Source organism: Chrysemys picta, chromosome 21 (genome assembly GCF_011386835.1).
Source record: "Chrysemys picta bellii isolate R12L10 chromosome 21, ASM1138683v2, whole genome shotgun sequence".
In the NCBI taxonomy this organism is placed as follows: domain Eukaryota; kingdom Metazoa; phylum Chordata; order Testudines; family Emydidae; genus Chrysemys; species Chrysemys picta.
In genome coordinates this window covers 2,179,271-2,198,072 of record NC_088811.1, presented here as the reverse complement: position 1 = coordinate 2,198,072, position 18,802 = coordinate 2,179,271, and the positions used below count along the sequence as shown (strand labels likewise).

At 47.2% G+C, this 18,802-nt stretch overlaps 2 protein-coding genes across 15 annotated transcripts in view; one reads left to right on the top strand and one right to left on the bottom strand.

Moving 5' to 3' along the window:
- Window positions 1-2,137, bottom strand: part of NPHP4 (nephrocystin 4) — a 103,121-nt gene extending 100,984 nt beyond the window's left edge. For 7 of the 9 annotated variants that reach the window (XM_042854042.2, XM_042854043.2, XM_005298426.5 and 4 more), the window contains exon 1: window positions 1,998-2,137. The gene's annotated coding sequence lies outside the window, so the exon portion shown is untranslated. Of the gene's footprint in view, window positions 1-1,513; window positions 1,934-1,997 lie in introns of those variants that run through there. The other 2 variants (XM_065574879.1, XM_065574875.1) reach the window with 2 other exon arrangements.
- The window catches only part of KCNAB2 (potassium voltage-gated channel subfamily A regulatory beta subunit 2), a 118,274-nt gene continuing 101,569 nt past the window's right edge, over window positions 2,098-18,802 (top strand). For 2 of the 6 annotated variants that reach the window (XM_065574882.1, XM_008167147.4), the window contains exon 1: window positions 2,098-2,239. The gene's annotated coding sequence lies outside the window, so the exon portion shown is untranslated. Of the gene's footprint in view, window positions 2,328-3,597; window positions 3,725-18,802 lie in introns of those variants that run through there. The other 4 variants (XM_008167148.4, XM_042854045.2, XM_065574881.1 and 1 more) reach the window with 4 other exon arrangements.

Genomic DNA, 18,802 nt, shown 5'->3' with positions numbered 1-18,802 from the left:
AATCTAGGATCTGGGGCTTTCAGGGAGACATCAAATATTGTGAGGCTTGTGAAAAATTATGAGAGTTGGCAACCCTGGCTGTGTCATCTTTCTTTGAATATGGTCGGGTGACACAGACATTAACATGACAGCGTCTGGTCTATCCTTATCTTCCTACCACCGCTGGAGTTTCACCAGAGCTAAACCAACAGTAGGAACACACAAGAAAATTGCCTGTGCAGATGCAGCTAATAGCATCTATCACAACTTCTGTAATGAGTGTTGGGAAAAGTTTGAGGCTGTCTACATTAACAGCGGAACTGTTTTCAGTCCCAGATAAGGAGGACTCATTGTTGACCTCCATGGCACCACTCTCATGTTTAAAGTGAAGCACAGCTTTGCTTACCAGTTCTGAATCCTGTGGGGTGCAACTCCCACAGTCTCATTTTAGTATTAAAAAGCCACCATGAACCAAACTGGGAAAGAAAAAGCCCCACCTACTGGTGGGAAAATCAGAGATGTGAGTCACAGGGGGTTCACTGAAGTATTGTCCTCTTTTTACCTCTCACTGCTTTGCACCATAGAATCATAGAAATGTAGACTGGTCATCCACCCCAGCCCACTGGGCTGAGACAGGACCAAGTATTCGTAAACCATCCCTGACAGATCTAACCTGTTCTTAAAAACATTCAGTGACGGGGATTCCACAACCTCCCTTGGAATCCTCTTCCAGAGCTTAAATCCCCTGAGAGTTACAAAGTTTTTCCTAATATCTATCCTAAATCTCCCTTGCTGAAGATTATGCTGATTTCTTCTTGTCTTACCTTCAGTGGACATGAAGAAACACTCCTCTTTATTAACAATCCTTAATGTATTTGAAGACTATTTATCAGGTTTCCCCCCGACTCAGTCTTTTTTCTCAAGACTAATCATGCCCATTTTTTTAACTTTTTCTGATAGGTCAGATTTTCTAAACCTTTTGATAATTTTTGTTGCTCTCCTTTGGACTTTCTCAAATTTGTCCACATCGTTCTTAAAGTGCAGTGCCCAGAACTGGACACACTACTTCAGTTGAGGCCTCACCAGTGCTGAGCAGAAAAGGTCAATTACCGCTCACGTCTTACATACGACACACCTGGCAATGCTGGCTGGGATGATTTAGTTGGGAATTGGTCCTGCTTTGAGCAGGGGGTTGGACTAGATGACCTCTTGAGGTCCCTTTCAACCCTGATATTCTATGATTCTAATGCACCACACAATTACATTAGCCTTTTTTGCAACGGCATCACATGGTTGGCTCATATTGAATTTGTGATCCATTATAGCCCCCAGCTCCTTTTCTGTAGCAATACTGCCTAGCCAGTTATTCTCCATTTTGTGTTGGATTTTTCCTTCCCAAGTGAAATACTTTGCCCTTCTTTACTGACTTTCACCTGGTCGATTTCAGGCCAATTCTCCCCTGAAAGTCCAATTTAAACAAAGACACAACTCAACCCCAACATTTCACATTTGCCACCCAGGTCCCTCATCTTACCCTAGGTTCAGTTAGAAGTTTTCTGAATCTCAGAAGCTGGGCACACATTTTGGACCCACCCATCTCGCTAGCGCTGGAGGTAGCTGTACCTCAGCCATCACTCCCCAGGGTATCTGGACCGGGGGGCGCTGGGGTCTCGCGGGGAATGTGAAACCAGCTGAGCTTGGTGTGTGTTTAGGAAAGTTTTCCCCAGTCCTGCCCTGCCCTGCCCGGGCTGTTGCTGGGCCCCGGTGTCTTTAGTCTGGTGATTTATTGAGTAACCCCCAAGCCTGCTGCTCTTCGGTTACACCGGCTTCAATCCGGAGTAGGAAGGAGGCGAATCGGGCCCACAGGGCAGAGGCCGCCGCCCCTAGGGCCTCCCAGTGCGGCCTGTGCTCGGGGGAAGCCGGGAGCCGCTAGTTAAAGCAGCCCCGAGCTGGCGCCGGGAGGAGCGGGGGGAGCCGAGCAGGCACCGCATGGAAACAAGAGAAACTGACACATTTACCTGTCACAATGTATCCATCTGCCATCTTCCCGGACTGCACCATCTGCGCCGGCCGGCGGGGGGACGCCCAATCCGCTGACTCCCATCCAAGCCGCCGTCCCCTCTCTGCCCCCGCCAAGCACAGGCCTAGGGACCGGGTCCCGCGGGGCAGGGCCGTGTCTCCCACCGCAGCCTCAGCCCCGTGCTGGAGCCCGGACCGGGGCCCCCAGTCCCGGATGGTTCGGCCCTGAGCTTGGCATCAGGTTACTAGGGCGATGGGACTCGGCGGGGGGTGGAGGGCGGCTCAATCTCTGCTCCTGCTGCAGCCGGGAGGGAGCCGGGCAGCGCTGGGTGAGCGGGGCACGGGGCAGCCGGCAGGGGGCGGGCTCTGGGGCAGGGCTGGGGGTCACTGTGCCTGGAGGGAGGATGGCTGGATAATGACTGAGCTCTGGGTCCCCAGGCAGGGAAGATGCTGGGGGCTGTGGGGCGCTGGGTCCCCACTTGGGAGCAGGCTGGGGGGCGGGGTCTGGGTCCCCAGGCAGGGAGGATGCTGGTGGGGGGGGATCTGGGTCCCTAGTTGGGAGGATGCTGGGGGGGGGGCTCTGGGTACCCAGTTGGGAGCAGGCTGGGGGTCAGGTCTGGGTTCCCAGGCAGGGAGGATGCTGGGGGGGGGGCGGCGCTGGGTCCCTAGTTGGGAGGATGCTGGGAGTCGGGGTCTGGGTTCCCAGGCGGGGAGGATGCTGGTGGGGGGGGATCTGGGTCCTTAGTTGGGAGGATGCTGGGGGGGGGGGGGGCTCTGGGTACCCAGTTGGGAGCAGGCTGGGAGTCGGGGTCTGGGTTCCCAGGCGGAGAGGATGCTGGGGGGGGGGGATCTGGGTACCCAGTTGGGAGCAGGCTGGGGGTCTGGGTTCCCAGGCGGGAGGGAAGCTGGGGGGGAGCTCTGGGTACCCAGGCAGGGAAGATGCTGGGGGCTGTGGGGCGCTGGGTCCCCACTTGGGAGCAGGCTGGGGGGCGGGGTCTGGGTCCCCAGGCAGGGAGGATGCTGGTGGGGGGGGATCTGGGTCCCTAGTTGGGAGGATGCTGGGGGGGGGGCTCTGGGTACCCAGTTGGGAGCAGGCTGGGGGTCAGGTCTGGGTTCCCAGGCAGGGAGGATGCTGGGGGGGGGGCGGCGCTGGGTCCCTAGTTGGGAGGATGCTGGGAGTCGGGGTCTGGGTTCCCAGGCGGGGGGGATGCTGGAGGGGAGCTCTGGGTTCCCAGATGGGAGGATGCTGGGGGTCGGGGTTTGGGTTCCCAGTTGGGAGGATGCTGGGGGTCGGGGTCTGGGTTCCCAGGCGGCGGGGATGCTGGGGGGGAGCTCTGGGTACTCAGGCAGGGAGGATGCTGAGGGGGGGCGGCGCTGGGTCCCTAGTTGGGAGGATGCTGGGGGGCGGGGTACTGGGTACCCAGGCGGGGAGGATGCTGGGGGTCCCTAGTTGGGAACAGGGGGAAGGTGGCAATGCCGGACAGTGCGGGACGTGAGCGCGGCCCTAGGGGGCGCTGACCGCCTGCGGGGCCGGGGGCCTCCCTGTTCCGCTCTGTCGTAATCAAGAGGCGGGTCTCTCGGCACCCAATCAGCGCCGGTCTGGTCGCTCGTAATTTGCATGACAGTGAGTGGCAGGGCTAAGCGACCAATGGGCAGCTGGTGGGCGGAGTTTCTCCCCCACGAGGGCTAAGATGGTCTGAGCTGGACGGAGCTGGGCAGCTGCCAGGTGCGGGGAGCCGCGGGCTGCGCGCGGAGGGGCCGGAGCACGGAGCACGGGGCACCGGGACGGGGGCAGTGGGGGGCCGGGGCGCGCGGAGCAGGGGGGGCCGGGACCCCGAGCGGGGGGGAGCAGCAGCAGCAGCAGCATGGGGCTGGGACCGGAATGGCTGGTGCCCGGGGCGGGGGGTCCGGTACCGGGGTGGGGTGCGCGGAGCATGGGGGGCAGGTAGCCGGTACCGGGATGGGGGGGTGCGCGGAGCATGGGGGGCGGGTAGCCGGTATCGGGATGGGTGGTGGGGGGGCGGTGCCCAGGGTGGGGTGCGCGGAGCATGGCGGGGCCGGTACCGGGATGGGGGGCGGGGGGTGCGCGGAGCATGGGGGGCGGGTAGCCGGTACCGGGATGGGTGGTGGGGGGTCGGTGCCCAGGGTGGGGTGCGCGGAGCATGGCGGGGCCGGTACCGGGATGGGGGGCGGGAAGCGGGGGGCTGGTGCCCGGTGTGTGATGCCCCCCAGCAAACGCCGTGGGGTGGGCAGGGGCTGTAGGGAGGGTGCAGGTGGCGCTGGCACCCTGGAGATGGCAGTGGGTCCCTCCCCCTCGGGACTGTCCCGGCGCGCTTTGCCCGGGGCTGAGCGGGGGACAGGAGCCGGTGGGTGTCCGCACCCGCGGGCCTGGGGAAGCCGCCTGAGATGCTGTGCGAGCTGCCAGCTCAGCCTGGCAAGGCGCCGTGCCCGAGCTGGGAGCTGTTCCTCCTCCGAGCCCAGCCTGGTCGGGTGCTCCGGGGCCCTCCACCGGTGTCTCCTTTCCCCTGTGGGTGTCGGGGCTCCTGTTTCCCCTTTACTGCCCTCCTAGGAGTTGGAAGTGATTTCTGATAAAGTGACACATTCATCTTCCCTTCTGGGGCTCCCCGGGCACAGGGGCTGGACTTGATGGCTTCCCGAGGTCCCTTCCAGCCCTGCATTTCTATGACCTCTCTCCACCCCACCCACCCTCCAAAACAACACTGCTTCCCACACCTCTTTCAGGATCTCATCGCTTTTATAGGTGTCAGGAATTAACAGGTTTTGTACCTGCTGATTTTTACCATATGTGTGAGGCCAGACCTGATCAACCTCAGTTGCTCATAGCTCTCAGATGTAACGCATGAGGTGACACAGCAGTGTTGCCACGGACGTCAGTGACTATCGGTTTAGTTGCCTTCTTTTGCTCAGTGCTAGGTGGGATTTTTATGATGAACCTTATTGTAACTCAAGCACACAAGGGGGCAGAGTTAAGGTTGCCGTCAAAATTATAACTAATTTTTATGGCTGTTTGTGGAATTAAACTCATATCCTTAATGCTGTGTTAATTTAAGTCTCTGTGTTAAATAATACAGATTACAAATAGAATGACATTCATTAATTAAGTTCACAAGTTCGCCCAAGGTCTTAGGAATGGGTGATGCATAGGCCAAAAAATGTCACTGTGAATGGAGGGAAAATGTATTATATGTCTGAACATTTTTTAAAGCTCTTTATAGTGTGTGAGGCAGTTATTTCTCTTACAAGACAAAGGAAGGCTCTCAGGAAATTAAAGGATGGCGGGCCCTTTACCCGTTGGGGGAATCGGATAACTGAGCAGCATGGGGTCTGACACTTTGCCAGTACAACCGTTCCGTAACAGTGAATGTTATTACTCTTGTTATTAAGTACTTGGATTATAGTGGCCCATCCAGGATCAAGGCCCCATTGTGCTGGGCTCTGAGCAAACATGTAAAGACAAGATCCCTTCCCTAAACAGCTTGCAGTATCAATGGTAGGCTGAAGAAGAGATATCAGGAGTAATCTGTAATTTAGTCTTAAAAATGTCAGGGAATGCCTTGAGCAAAGAATAGATGTAGTGAACAAGTGTATACATCAAAATATGTAAAGAAAAACTTTGGAGGGAGGGGTGAAAGCAATCAAATAGATACAAAGTCTATTTATTTTTTATTGTCTATTATTTATAATTTTATACATTTCATTGTAAGATGTTGCTCCTGCTCTTTGCAGTCTGTTCTGCAGGAGCCAGAGAAGCAGCAAAGGATACTGATTTCAGTGTGGAACCTGTCACATTCAGGCCTGACTAGCAGGATTTGCTCAGTTTACTTGGGGCTTCTTCCTGTGGTTGAAATGATGCCAGAGTCTTTGTCCCGCTGGCCCAGGCAGCTCACCCAGACACGTTTATTTAACACCTAGTCAGCATTGAGAAGTGACTAGGAACCAGAAAGGTGCTCAGAATTCAACAAGACTGGTTGGAAAAGGCTTAAATGAAAAAATTGCTATTTTGTCTCCTAGATTCATAGATTCCGGGGTGGGAGGGGGAGTAGTACTATATGTGAAAGAAAATGTAGAATTAAATGAAGTAAAAATCTTAAATAAATCCACGTTTCATAGAATCTCTATGGATAGTAATTCCATGCTCTAATAAGAATGTAACAGTAGGGATCTTATTATCAGCCACCTGACCAGGACAGTGATAGTGACGATGAAATGCTAAGGGAGATTAGAGAGGCTATCAAAATAAAGAACTCAATAATAGTGAGAGATAAAAAGGCCTCTTTTAAAAAGTGGAAGTCAGATCCTAGTGAGGTAAATAGAAAGGAGCATAAACACTGCAAATTAAGTGTAAAAATGTAAAAGAAATGCCAAAAAGGAGTTTGAAGAACAGCTAGCCAAAACTTCAAAAGATGATAAAATGTTTTTTTAAATACATCAGAAGCAGAAATCCTGCTAAACAACCAGTGGGGCCCCTGAACGATCGAGATACAAAAGGAGCACTTAAAGACAATAAAGTCATGCGGAGGAACTAAATGAATTCTTTGCTTCAGTCTTCACGGCTGTGGATGTTAGGGAGATTCCCAAACCTGAGCCGTTCTTTGTAGGTGACAAATCTGAGGAATTGTCACAGATTGAAGTGTCACTAGAGGAGGTTTTGGAATTAATTGATAAACTTAACAGTAACAAGTCACCAGAACCAGATGGCATTCACCCAAGAGTTCTGAAACAACTCAAATGTGAAATTGCGGAACTATTAACTATGGTTTGTAACCTGTCCTTTAAATCGGCTTCTGTACCCAATGACTGGAAGATAGATAATGTAATGCCAATATTTAAAAAAGGTTCTAGAGGTGATCCTGGCAATTAAAGACCAGTAAGTCTAACGTCGGTACCGGACAAATTAGTTGAAACAATAGTAAAGTATAAAATTGTAGGACACGTAGAAGAACATAAATTGTTGGGCAAAAGTAAACATGGTTTCTGTAAAGGGAAATCATGTCTTACTAATCTATTAGTTCTTTGAAGGGGTTAACAAACATGTGGACAAGGGGGATCCAGTGGACATAGTGTACTTGGATTTCCAGAGGGCCTTTGACAAGGTCCCTTACCAAAGGCTCTTACGTAAATTAAGTTGTCATGAGATAAGAGGGAAGATCCTCTCATGGATTGAGAACTGGTTGAAAGACCAGGAACAAAGGAATAAATGGTAAATTTTTAGAATGGAGAGGGGTAACTAGTGGTGTTCCCCAAGGGTCAGTTCTCGGACCAATCCTATTCAACTTATTCATAAATGATCTGAAGAAAGGGGTAAACAGTGAGGTGGCAAAGTTTGCAGATGATATTAAACTGCTCAAGATAGTTAAGACCAAAGCAGACTGTGAAGAACTTCAAAAAGATTTCACAAAATTAAGTGATTGGGCAACAAAATGGCAAATGAAATTTAATGTGGATAAATGTAAAGTAATGCACATTGGAAAAAAATAACCCCAACTATACATACACTATGATGGGGGCTAATTTAGCTACAACTAATCAGGAAAAAGATCTTGGAGTCATCGTGGATAGTTCTCTGAAGATGTCCACACAGTGTGCAGCTGCTGTCAAAAAAGCAAACAGGATATTAGAAATCATTCAAAAAGGGATAGAGAATAAGACGGAGAATATTTTATTGCCCTGGTATAAATCCATGGTACGCCCACATCTTGAATACTGCGTACAGATGTGGTCTCCTCATCTCAAAAAAGATATACTGGTACTAGAAAAAGGTTCAGAGAAGGGAAACTAAAATGATTAGGGGTTTGGAATGGGTCCCATATGAGGAGAGATTAAAGAGACTAGGACTTTTCAGCTTGGAAAAGAGGAGATTAAGGGGGTGATATGCTAGAGGTATATAAAATGATGAGGGGTGTGGAGAAAGTGATTAAGGAAAAGTTATGTACTTGTTCCCATAATATAAGAACTCGGGGCCACCAAATGAAATTAATGGGCAGCAAGTTTAAAACAAATAAATAGAAGTTCTTCTTCACGCAGCGCACAGTCAACCTGTCGAACTCCTTGCCTGAGGAGGTTGTGAAGGCTAGGACTATAACAGGGTTTAAAAGAGAACTGGATAAATTCATGGTGGTTAAGTCCATTAATGGCTATTAGCCAGAATGGGTAAGGAATGGTGTCCCTAGCCTCTGTTTGTCAGAGGGTGGAGATGGATGGCAGGAGAGAGATCACTTGATCATTACCTGTTAGGTTCATTCCCTCTGGGACACCTGGCATTGGTCACTGTCGGAAGACAGGATACTGGGCTGGATGGACCTTTAGTCTGACCCAGTATGGCCATTCTTATGTTCTGAGAAGGGACTATTGTGATCATCTAGTCTGAGCTGTATAACACAAGCCATAGACCTAAACCCCCAAGCTCTCTTCTCTTCCCCAAAATACTCTGGTGATTGATGCTTCTCTGTATTTTGGCTTTCAGTTGAGCTAAGCTATGAAACTTTATTCTTCCAGAGAAACTTTACTTTTGTTTGTTTTTATTTGTTTTAAAGAAAAAAAATACCTTTATTTTCTCTTCTTATTGACTGGTTAGCAAGACTTTGCTGCAATCACACCTATGATAGGTCTACACTGCACACGCCTTATAGCGGTGTGTATAGTACATAAACTGCATGTCCCCTAGGCCGGGTATAAATTCCTCCTGTGGCAGGGAAAGGCTCCAGCAAAGGGGATGCAACAGGATGCTACACTGCTAAAAATAGCAGTGTAGATGGTGAAGTGCTGCTTAGGGAATAAAAACACGCCCGTCCGGGTCTCTACTCGCCCAAGCATTGCCTCCGCCAGCTACACTGCTATTTTCAGCAGCGTAGTGTCCCAATGCCTCCCTGCCGCTGGTGCCTTTCTCTGCCTCAAGGAGATGCGGGAGCCCTTCCCCACCATGGGGAAAGGCTCTGGCAGGGGGAAGGCAGTGGGGAAAGGCTCCTACAGCTCCCTCCACTGGAACCTTTCACTAATGAACTACAGCTTGCTTTTCATTGCAACTTATAGCTACGCATACCCTACATGCTGCCACCCGTGGTATGCCTTGCAGACTTAGCCCTGATGTAAGGAATCTCACTGTGTTTGAATGAATTGAAATAAGGCTGCTCCTCTCTTGCCCTGTTTCTTGTTTCGCAAGGCAGTTCCCCTGCCCCCTTCTTGTTTTCTGGCCTTCAGTGATACTTTGCAGAATCATTGTACTTCCATGTTGAAATTGGCAAGGGCATGGGTGGCTGGTGACCTGGCCGTTGGGGGAGGCTAGCCCCCAGCCCCTCCCCTTCTGCCTGAGCCCCTCCCCTCTCCATCTGTCCCCCTCCCTGCAGGAGCCCAGAGTACCCACACCGCGGTGGCCGGGCAGCGCAGCAGCAGCATCCCCGGAGCTCTGGGTGGTGCGGTCCAAGTGCCGGGCGGCCATCTCAGCCCCAGCACCAGCCGCCCCGAGTCCCCGCAGCAGACTAGCCAGCATAGTCTGGGGCAGAGCACCGGGAACTGCAGGAGGGGGACTGGAAGCGGAGTTTGGGTGGGGCCACGACAGGCTGTTTGCGGAGACACAGCCTCCCCCAGCCTATGATACCCACCGCCCATGAGTTTGGGACATGACTCCATTGGTAGCGGCGGGTCCTGAGCAAGCACGGCTTTGCTTGGCTGAGTGATTTTTAGTGACCGCGCAGCAGAGGTGAAGTGTAACCTAAGCAATGGCGGTGCCCGTTTCCCCCATGCTGCCCTGACAGTCTGTCTCGACCCTGATGCATCAGGATCGCCTTTAAGGGGGGAGAACTTCATTCACCATACCAGGAGTTGATTCCTTTTTTAGTGGAAGAAATGCTCGTTCGAACTAGAGCGAACACTCATGTTTGTTTTCTCCCTGTAACGTGCAAGGTTGCTCTGCCAGGCATGATTTCTGTATAACGCAGCTGTTCCTTCGGGGGCTGTGGCACCACTGCCAGGATGTGGGCTGGCATGAACCCGCTGATCTCGCAGAGGATGCGTGAGATCTTTTGATATCCTTAGATATGGAGCTTGTCAGGCTCTTCTCTCAGTCTATTTTTATTCAGTTGCTAAACTGTTGTCGCCACATGTACGAAAGCTGGGACAATACAAACTAGGTTCAGTACGGTTCTGCCTGAAGAGTTCTGAATTGTGAACAAGATCCTGTTATTTCATGATATGTTCTCCAATCAGGGCTGGATTTGACCCAGTAAACCACAGGTGAAAGTCTTTGTATCCTATTTCATCAGTCCCTGGAATCATCCTGCCCTAGACTGTAATTATCTGTGGTAGTGAAAACATTAATTAGTGAAACATTTTAAATACAGATGTAGAAAATAACAGGCAAATTTTATCCTTTTATCTTACTAAAAATGTGAGGAAGAGTGACTCCAAGCTAACGTAACTGCAGGCAGACTGTGGTCTCACATTTCTGTAGCCACATCTTGTTCAGGGCTAGCAATCATTCATCAAGCTCCCACTGTTAACTATGTATGGAGTGAGAAGAAGTAGAATATATTGGCTTTATAAAAATAATAAAGAAATAAACCAATGTTTGGGAATTGCTCCATGTGGTTAGAGAAATTTGTTTATATATTTGTATCCATATTAGATCACCAGGAACAGTAATTCACATTAACTTTGTGGCCGATACAGTAATTGGATTCAGTTTTTAAGCAATAGATTATGCCAATTGTTTGCCTTTAACTTCTGGCCCTAAGATCTTTGCTACGACTCACCTCTTGGCTATAAACCTTCTTGCCAAACCATGGTAGCTACTTATTTTTCTGTAAGTAGATTAAAAAGCAATCTTTAGTATTTAAAAAGCTGATTGTGTCTTGAGTGCATGTGTCAAAGATGAATGTTGGATTTTTCTAATCCTAAAACCCACTTTCTTATGAGCAACAGAGTTTAAAGGGACCCCATCAACTTGAAGTCTGCTAGGCTTAAAAAAAAAAAAGCAACCAGGGTGGCGGGAATTAAAATAATTTGCAGATGAACACCATATGTGCAAATAAATACACCGTCTCCGAGCATCGCTGTGCAGATTTATAGACTATTTTACCATTTTAGTGCGTCAGAAAAAAGAAGCTCCTCTTGCTTCATTTTGTCAGTTGTATTCATAATGCTTTGCAGTATCTTAAGGCAATACATTTTCTATTAAGAAGAGAAGACATTTGAAGACTTGCATCTTCCCCTGAGTCCGCCTATTAATTTTTATTTTCCTTTAAATCTTTTTCTCCCTTTTTACTGTATCAAAGGTCTATATAAACAAAAGGAAGACAGACTGACTAATTATACACTAGAACTAACTAGACACAAATTGCTGTCAAATGTACAGAGCAAACAAACGTGGGGGAAATTGTGTGTCTGTATACATATTTCTTTCTCTAAACTCTTTTGCTTGTGTTGCTTTTAGCAATAGGAGGGGGGGAAATTCAGATGCAGGTAATTTTTTTTGAGTTGATGCTATCCCCTCAAATTATATTGTCCCATGTGAGATTTGAATCCACTGTTCAGAAATATGCTTCAGGCCTCAGATGTACCCTTAAATCTAGTCTCATCTTCCTCTCCTCCCCTATTGATAGCAGAGCGGATCAATTTGGCAATTAGAATGACTATCCAGTTAGATATGATTATTAAAGCATGTCATGTATGTTTCATGACGCAGTTACCCTGTATGGTATGACTGCCTTGTTGTGTCACTCAGTGTTCTTTGCTGTTAAACAAGAAGCTTCATTTCAACAAATATGAAATAAAGTCCTCGCATAAATATTTCAAAAACAGGCAGCGTCCTTCGAGGAAAGTAAGTCCCGTGCAACATGCCAGTGGGATAGTTCTAAGATTAGTAATGTCTTTAAAAAAATATATAGTGTGGGTCCTCATCAAATGTAACACGCAAGAAGAGTGTGTGTGTGTGTTTTTGGGGGGGTGGGAAGACCTTGACAGACTGATGGGTTTCCTCCTCTTGTAATAGAAATATTTGGTTCTTGTATATCTATATCTCTCTAGCACCCCCTTGGGGAGAGGGTGGGCACTGCTCCTGTGTCAGCATCCAGGGCACAGCGCTCCAGCTTTGCTATCAAGGCATCGCCGCCTCTCTCTTGCTGGGGGAGGTGGAGTTTAAAGTAGTCCAAACAAAAAGTCCATATGCTTCCACATCCCACAAAAGCAGAGTCCTAGACCTTGAGGAAGCCATAAAGGAAAAAAGAGGAGATCCACATTGAGCAGAGAGCCTCCCTTTTAAGGACCCACCCATCTCCAGGCAGGAGAAGCCTCACAGGTGTGTAGGGTTGAGGCTAAGTGTGCCCAAAGGAATTCTTTAACCTTTTCCCTACTGGGTTGGGGATCTGCCCCATCACACTCACTTCTCTTTGGGTAATGATCACAGGAGCAAGGGGATTCTTAGCAAGCACGGAAACCAATGCCTTTGGGTGAGGTCTGCCTGTGCTCCTGGCTCTGCCCTCGCTTCCAAGCATAAACTGACTTCTCCATTGTTCCCTACCCTCGTGGCTACTCATTGTATGCTTCATGGTTGATTATTTGCATTGCATTGCACCTAGGAGCTCCATTCGGGGATCACGGCCTCATTGTGCGAGGCCCTGTACAGACTGTAACGAGGAAGACAGCCCCTGTCCCAAAGAGCTCACCGTCTCTGTAGTTCTTCTTAAACGTTCGTGACTGTGTCTGTATTTTTAAAAGAATCGAGTGAGCATTTCATACTATCCTCTTCTTGGAGGATGGGAGTTGCCTCAGTTCCAGGGAGAAGGAAGGCAGTTGACCAGGAATGTGATCGTTCCGTTTTCTCTTGTTACCAACAGAACAGGGGCCAGAGAAATCAATAATACATCGGCTTATTCCTTTGCTAACTGATCCAGAAGCCTAGATAGTTGTTTTTGCAATTTAATGTATGTGTAAGAAAGAAACTCCTAAACTTTACTATTTGGTATGAAGATTGCTGATGTTGCTACATTAGTTTTTGTCTATACGTATAAATATATCCTCAGACTTTACCAGCTTTTTCCATCAGCTGATAGTGATTACTCAGCCACCTGAAGTACAGATACAAAGATTCTGTGATGAACCTGTACTGGGAGCTGGATCCCTTGAAAGTTCCAGGTATTCTACCCACAGTGGTTAAGTTTTCGGTGTCCACGGCACTCGTTCTCATAAGGGGTTTTTCTCACGGTGGTTGTCTCTTGTCATTCTAAAGAAGGCAGGTTAAATTTTCAAAAATGCCTGAGTCTCTTTGAAACTCCATAAGACTTAGACTCTTTACTTACCTAGTTGCTCTTGAAAACGTTACTGTGCATCACCTTCCCCAAGCATCACAAAAAGCCTTTGTGCTGTATGGACAGGAAAGGTATGGAAGTCCACAGAAAACTTCTTCCTGTAACGTCCCTTTCCCATGACAGATTATTTCCCGTCAGAGTGCAGAAAAAGGAACAGCTGTTCGACACATTCAACGTGATCTGAGGGCAAACTTTGAAAAAGTATAATCTCTTCCAGCTGCCATAAAGAATCATCCATTCTGCATGTAATCAGATTACTGAGAACACTTCCTAAAGACTTAAAAATACATATTTTTTTAAACTTTGGCCACCTGGGTGACCCTTTCAAATGTGTAAGTCTTGGAAAATGTCTGTTTTCTTAGACTGGGCAACCTTGCTATGTGGCTGTATATTTCAGTTATTTCCAATATCTTTTTAAGTGTTGTATATTATTCTATAGCAGACAGTTTGTAAGACCATGTTAAAAATACTGGGTGCACAGGGTCTCTGAAAACCATGATCCAGGTGACAAATTGTGCAGCCAACATTATAGGTTAATTTTAAAATTGTTGCTCTAACTGGTTTTCCATCGTTACTGATCAGGTCAGTAGCAAAGGCTGTTTTAGAACCCTGGAGTTCCATGCCCCATGTTTAGCTCAATAGACCACAATGCGGTTGTTTGATTTTTCTTTTAAGGTTGAAATAGTTTTTGCCTCATAAGTTTCACTAGTTAGGAAATATTTTCAAATATTAGAATATCTGAAATGAAGTGATTAACTTCTGACAGGGTTCTTATCCTGGTAAAAAGCAAACTGTGCAAAACCCCCAAACCTTGCTGTTTGTTTAATGGAATGTGACATATGAAATGAAGTAAATTGCTGGTGGAAAATGGTACTACCTTATGGAAAATCAGTACATGTTGTGCCATATTTTGGAGGGGGAATGGACAATTCCTAGTTTCTGACATATTCCCTAATGTAGGTTAGACCTGCTTTGAAAAGATGGGGTCCCTGTTCAATTCAGCAAGCAGCTGCCAGCATTTAAAACACATTCAAAACAATCCAGAAAGATAAACTGACAAACTAAGTCTGTTTAATTCTACATCTCTTACTAGGGAAGGTGCTTTCAGTACAAGTTGGCTTAAGGAGGAAAACTTTATTTCCCAGAGAGAGAGAGAGAGAGATCTTACAGCTTAGAGTGAGAGAGAATTGGAATACTGTAAAAGAGTTCGGTGTCTGAGGATGTGAGCATTTTGGATGGATGTTGTCCCAAAGTAACAGGAGCCGGGTGACTGAATAAAGAAATACTTGAGTCTCTGTGAACCAAGTGAAAGATGTGTAGCCAGGACAGGACCCTGTCTTCAGCAGAACAAATTGAAGGAGAATAATTCCACTAATTTTAAACATGTTCAAAGACATGAATATTCAAAGAGGCTGGTATTGATTAGTAGTACAGCCAGTTGATTTGACTACACTTGTGGTTCATTATTAAGTATGTTCAAGAGACCAACTTACCGAGCTTAGCCAAATTTATTTGCTAAAGACATAAAAGTACAATACAAAAAAGACATACATACCCTCCTTCCCAGAAGCAATTCTTATCTCACAGCATGTGCACCTTCCACAGAAGGTGTGCATCAAAGGTGTGCCCTCAAACCCACTTCTATTTATGTTGTCATTGTTTACAACCTCAAAGTCCCCATACGGCTCTTAAAATTTAAGTTTAACCCATTAGTTTGTGCCGTCTTTGTCCTTGGCGCCTCCCTATAGTTTCCCATATCTTGTTTTGTCTGCTAGATTCCAAGTGCTGATGATCTTTAACTGTACTTGGTACAAGGTATTCATCCATCTTTGCTTTGACACGTTTCTAATGCCACACTGGCTTTAGCTTTGCAAAGGGTTGTGGGATACTGGATGTGGGTGAGCAGAATTGTGGGAAGACCATAATATATTCCGTTAACATAACTTCCCAACATCCATATGTGTAATGTATATTCTATTAATACCATACAAGTAAAAACCATTCATGTGGTGCATGCGCTGCCTAACATGTATCTGCTAACACTGGTACGGTATCTTGCTGTAAGGCAGTAGAAGCATGACTGTATTAAGCATTTCTATGCTGCACCTTAACAAACAGTAGCATAGGATATTGCCAGTCTATTCAAACCAACTGGCTGAGGTGTTGGGAAAGAAAATGCAGCCAATGCAGATAAGGACTGCGGGCTGGGGATGGAAATGGAGCCCTTTCTGCTGCTCTTCCAGTTCTGTTGCCGACACAATCCCAGTAAGAATTCCTCATGCTGTGCAAATGCAGAATCCCAGTAATGGGGCCTGGATCCCTGAAACGAGGATGTAATGTATACACGTACAGAGATTCTCACCAAGTGCCACCAGGGAGATGTGATGGTTCTGTACCACTCGGAGGATCACCCAAGCGGAAGGGCAGCTGTGTATGTAACTGGGGTAATAGGGTGGCTGATTATAGGACTCTGCAGGATTCGTCTGTTGTCAGGTGCTTGGACCCTGCACAGAGAGAGATAGGGAGGAATTTTGGTAAGTCATGTTAGCCCGTGGCCCTTAACAGAGCGTGGAGTTTGTCTCAGGCAGAGGGGAGTGTGGGCTGGGATGCTGGAGGGTTCTGCAGCAAACACTACAGACAGGCAGGATGGGGAAGGAAGCGTAGGCTGATCATAGTCTTTCTTGTTAACAAGGCAAACCAGAGGAGGAGGTAAGTGGTGGTTTTTTTTTATTCCCTCCTCTGGCTTTTTGATGCTTTGGCTCAGCTGGATCTGATGGTTGACTAATACTCTACGTTTACAGTGCAAGTGTAAATGGAGTCCCCCCTCTTCTTCCAGCTGGTGTTCGAATGGCTTTTGTAGAGCCTGCTGCTGCTGTTCATGCACACAAGTGGCTCATTATCTGCCACAAAGCAAACTGAAGGTGGGGGGTTCTTGATGCAGATTATTCCTTGGCATGCTCATACCGTATTTTGAAAAATACTGTCTCAAGAAAAAAACTGACCACCTCTGCTGCATCTTCCATTAAGGCTTCTTCTCTTGGGGCCAACCCTGAGCTTGCTGTTTAAGAGGAGTATGATGGATATTCTTTTGCCCTAGACACTGCATGAATCAGCATCCTCAGGCATGAGCCTTGGATGGAGCAGGTGTCAGGAGTTTATGCTAAAAGATGGACAGTTTTAACTTCTTGGCAAGCTGTGACTCCTCACTGGTTAACAAGAAATGCCTTTGCTGTGCAGCATGAACAGAATCTGCATACAGAGCTTCAGTGGGGCAGCGAGAAAAGAGAAATGTTTGAGCTGCATTCAGTGAAAGGTGGCGCTGGGGTGGGGGTGGCGCAGCAGCAGCAATCCATGGGAACTTGGGACAGGAAGTGAAGGAGGGCACTATCCAAATGAAATGGAGATAAATTTAAGCCAGCAGAATGTAATTACTTGAGTTGGAATTTGTCCCGGACAATGCAGTTAGTAATGGGAAGTGCCGTGTGATCCTTAATAATTATAAGAGGAAAGGACCTCATCTTTACTATTTCTCCGAAAGTCGAGTTCAGTCTGATGTTTTTTAAACTTATGTTTAGTAGGAAACAAAATATAGTGTGATTGACTGTACTGACCTAAGAACACGCTTACTCTGCATAATGTGGGGTAGCTACGGAAATATTTGGGATCTGAAATGCTAGGGTGCTGATTTTGAAAGATGACTGGCATCACTTCTTATATAGTTCCTTGTTTACAGGCACGTGGGTAGGAAGATTGGCAGAACAATACTGAAACACATCAGATCTGATGAATCAATATGTTTGTGCAAGTTTACTGAAGAAACAAAGCTGTATTGCTGATGGTGGCAAAACAGTCCTTAAAATTATTGGGTTTTTTGTTAGTTTGATTAGCCCTCCTGTTCTATATTCCCTGTAATCTAAAATTTCTGCTGTTGAGGGGGAAAGCTAGTATACTCAGCAGTTCAGTGATCTCTTGATATTTATAGTTCCTTAAGTTAAAATGAATTTAGCAAAATATTAAATAAAAATGGGAACTGGGGCTATTTTAGAGTAAGGACATGTCTAAAACTGGAGCCTTTAAAACAGTAAGGAAATCCGAGAGTTGTAGAGTGAAATAGGGAACTGCAAAGGGGCCTGAGACAAATGCAGAGATTTTTCCCCCTAATAATCTCTCCGTGGCTCTCTCCTTTCCACACTGGTATCTGTATAGCACACAGAGTTATCACCCTAACAATGCAAACCCTCTTTTTTTGGTATTTTTCCCCCTTAGGCTTCCTTCAAGCTGCAGGAACGGTGTGTGTGTGTGTGTGTGTGTGTGTGTGTGTGTGTGTGTGTGTGTGTGTGTGTGTGTGTGTGTGTGTGTTTTAGAAACAGATCCTCAACCACCAGCAGATATTTATGATATGGGCAGAGCTTCTTATAACTTCTGCATCCTTTCTCCATCTGCTGCTGGGTCCCTTCTCACAGCTGAGTAGTCGGTAATTGCTAACCACTCTGTGACAGAGGGGCAGAAGGATACCAGGGGATAGAGCTCGCATGTCCCTCATTTCAAGGACTTTTAGTCCAAAAGTTACCTCTGTTCCACACACACTCAGCATGCACTCACTTGTATTGTGGATTTATGGTGGTGTGTGTTTGTTTTTTGTTTGTTTGTTTGTTACATCAGAAATAAAGACTCTTGAGACTGAGGTCACAGAGTTGTTTACGCGGAAGGGTGAATCACACAGCATTTTAAGTTGCTTTTGTGTCCCTCATTTTGGGTCTGTGTCACACATTGTGTTCTATGTTGGGGCCTTGGCAAGTTGAGATGTGTGATGCTAGAGTTCTCGGTTCTGAGCTCTGAGTCATCCTCATGTCAGGTGCTTGAACTCTGCAAAAAGGTGCCGGGGAGTTGTAGCAACAGGAAGGCCCTAGTGACAGCCAAACTTTGGGGGGAAAGCTTAGGGTTCTCAAAAACCTTGCTAAATGGTGACCCTAAAGCATTTTATTCCCCAGGGCGGGATGCTGGCTGGGAAGATCCATCTGACAATGGCAAGGGAATGTGGGTGTTCCAGGGCCTTTCTCTCTTATCTTGTAAAAATTTTTCTGTAAGGTAAATCCCAATTAAACCCAGAGCAGCATGGTATGTACATGCTGCTGCAGTCAGCAAATCTAGAGCTCTGACACTGCTCTAGGAATTGGCTCTAGGAAGATGTACTTGACTCTAATTTCCAGGGCTGGAAACTAAAATTAATCTATCCTTGGTAAGCTGTAAGGAAGATTTTGCTAGATCTGCGGTGGTCAGAGCATGGCCCCTGAGGTTCTGCAATGGAGCCTCCAGCTGCCCTCCTCTCTGATACGAAGCTAGAGACTGCAGGTCCTTCGATTCCATCTTGACCTGGGAGGAGGCTGCTGAGATCAGGATTCAATATTCCGTACGGGGAGCTGTTGTCTCAGTAGCAATTCAGTTCTCTCTGTTCCACTAAATGTAAAGTAGTTGTGCCCCTG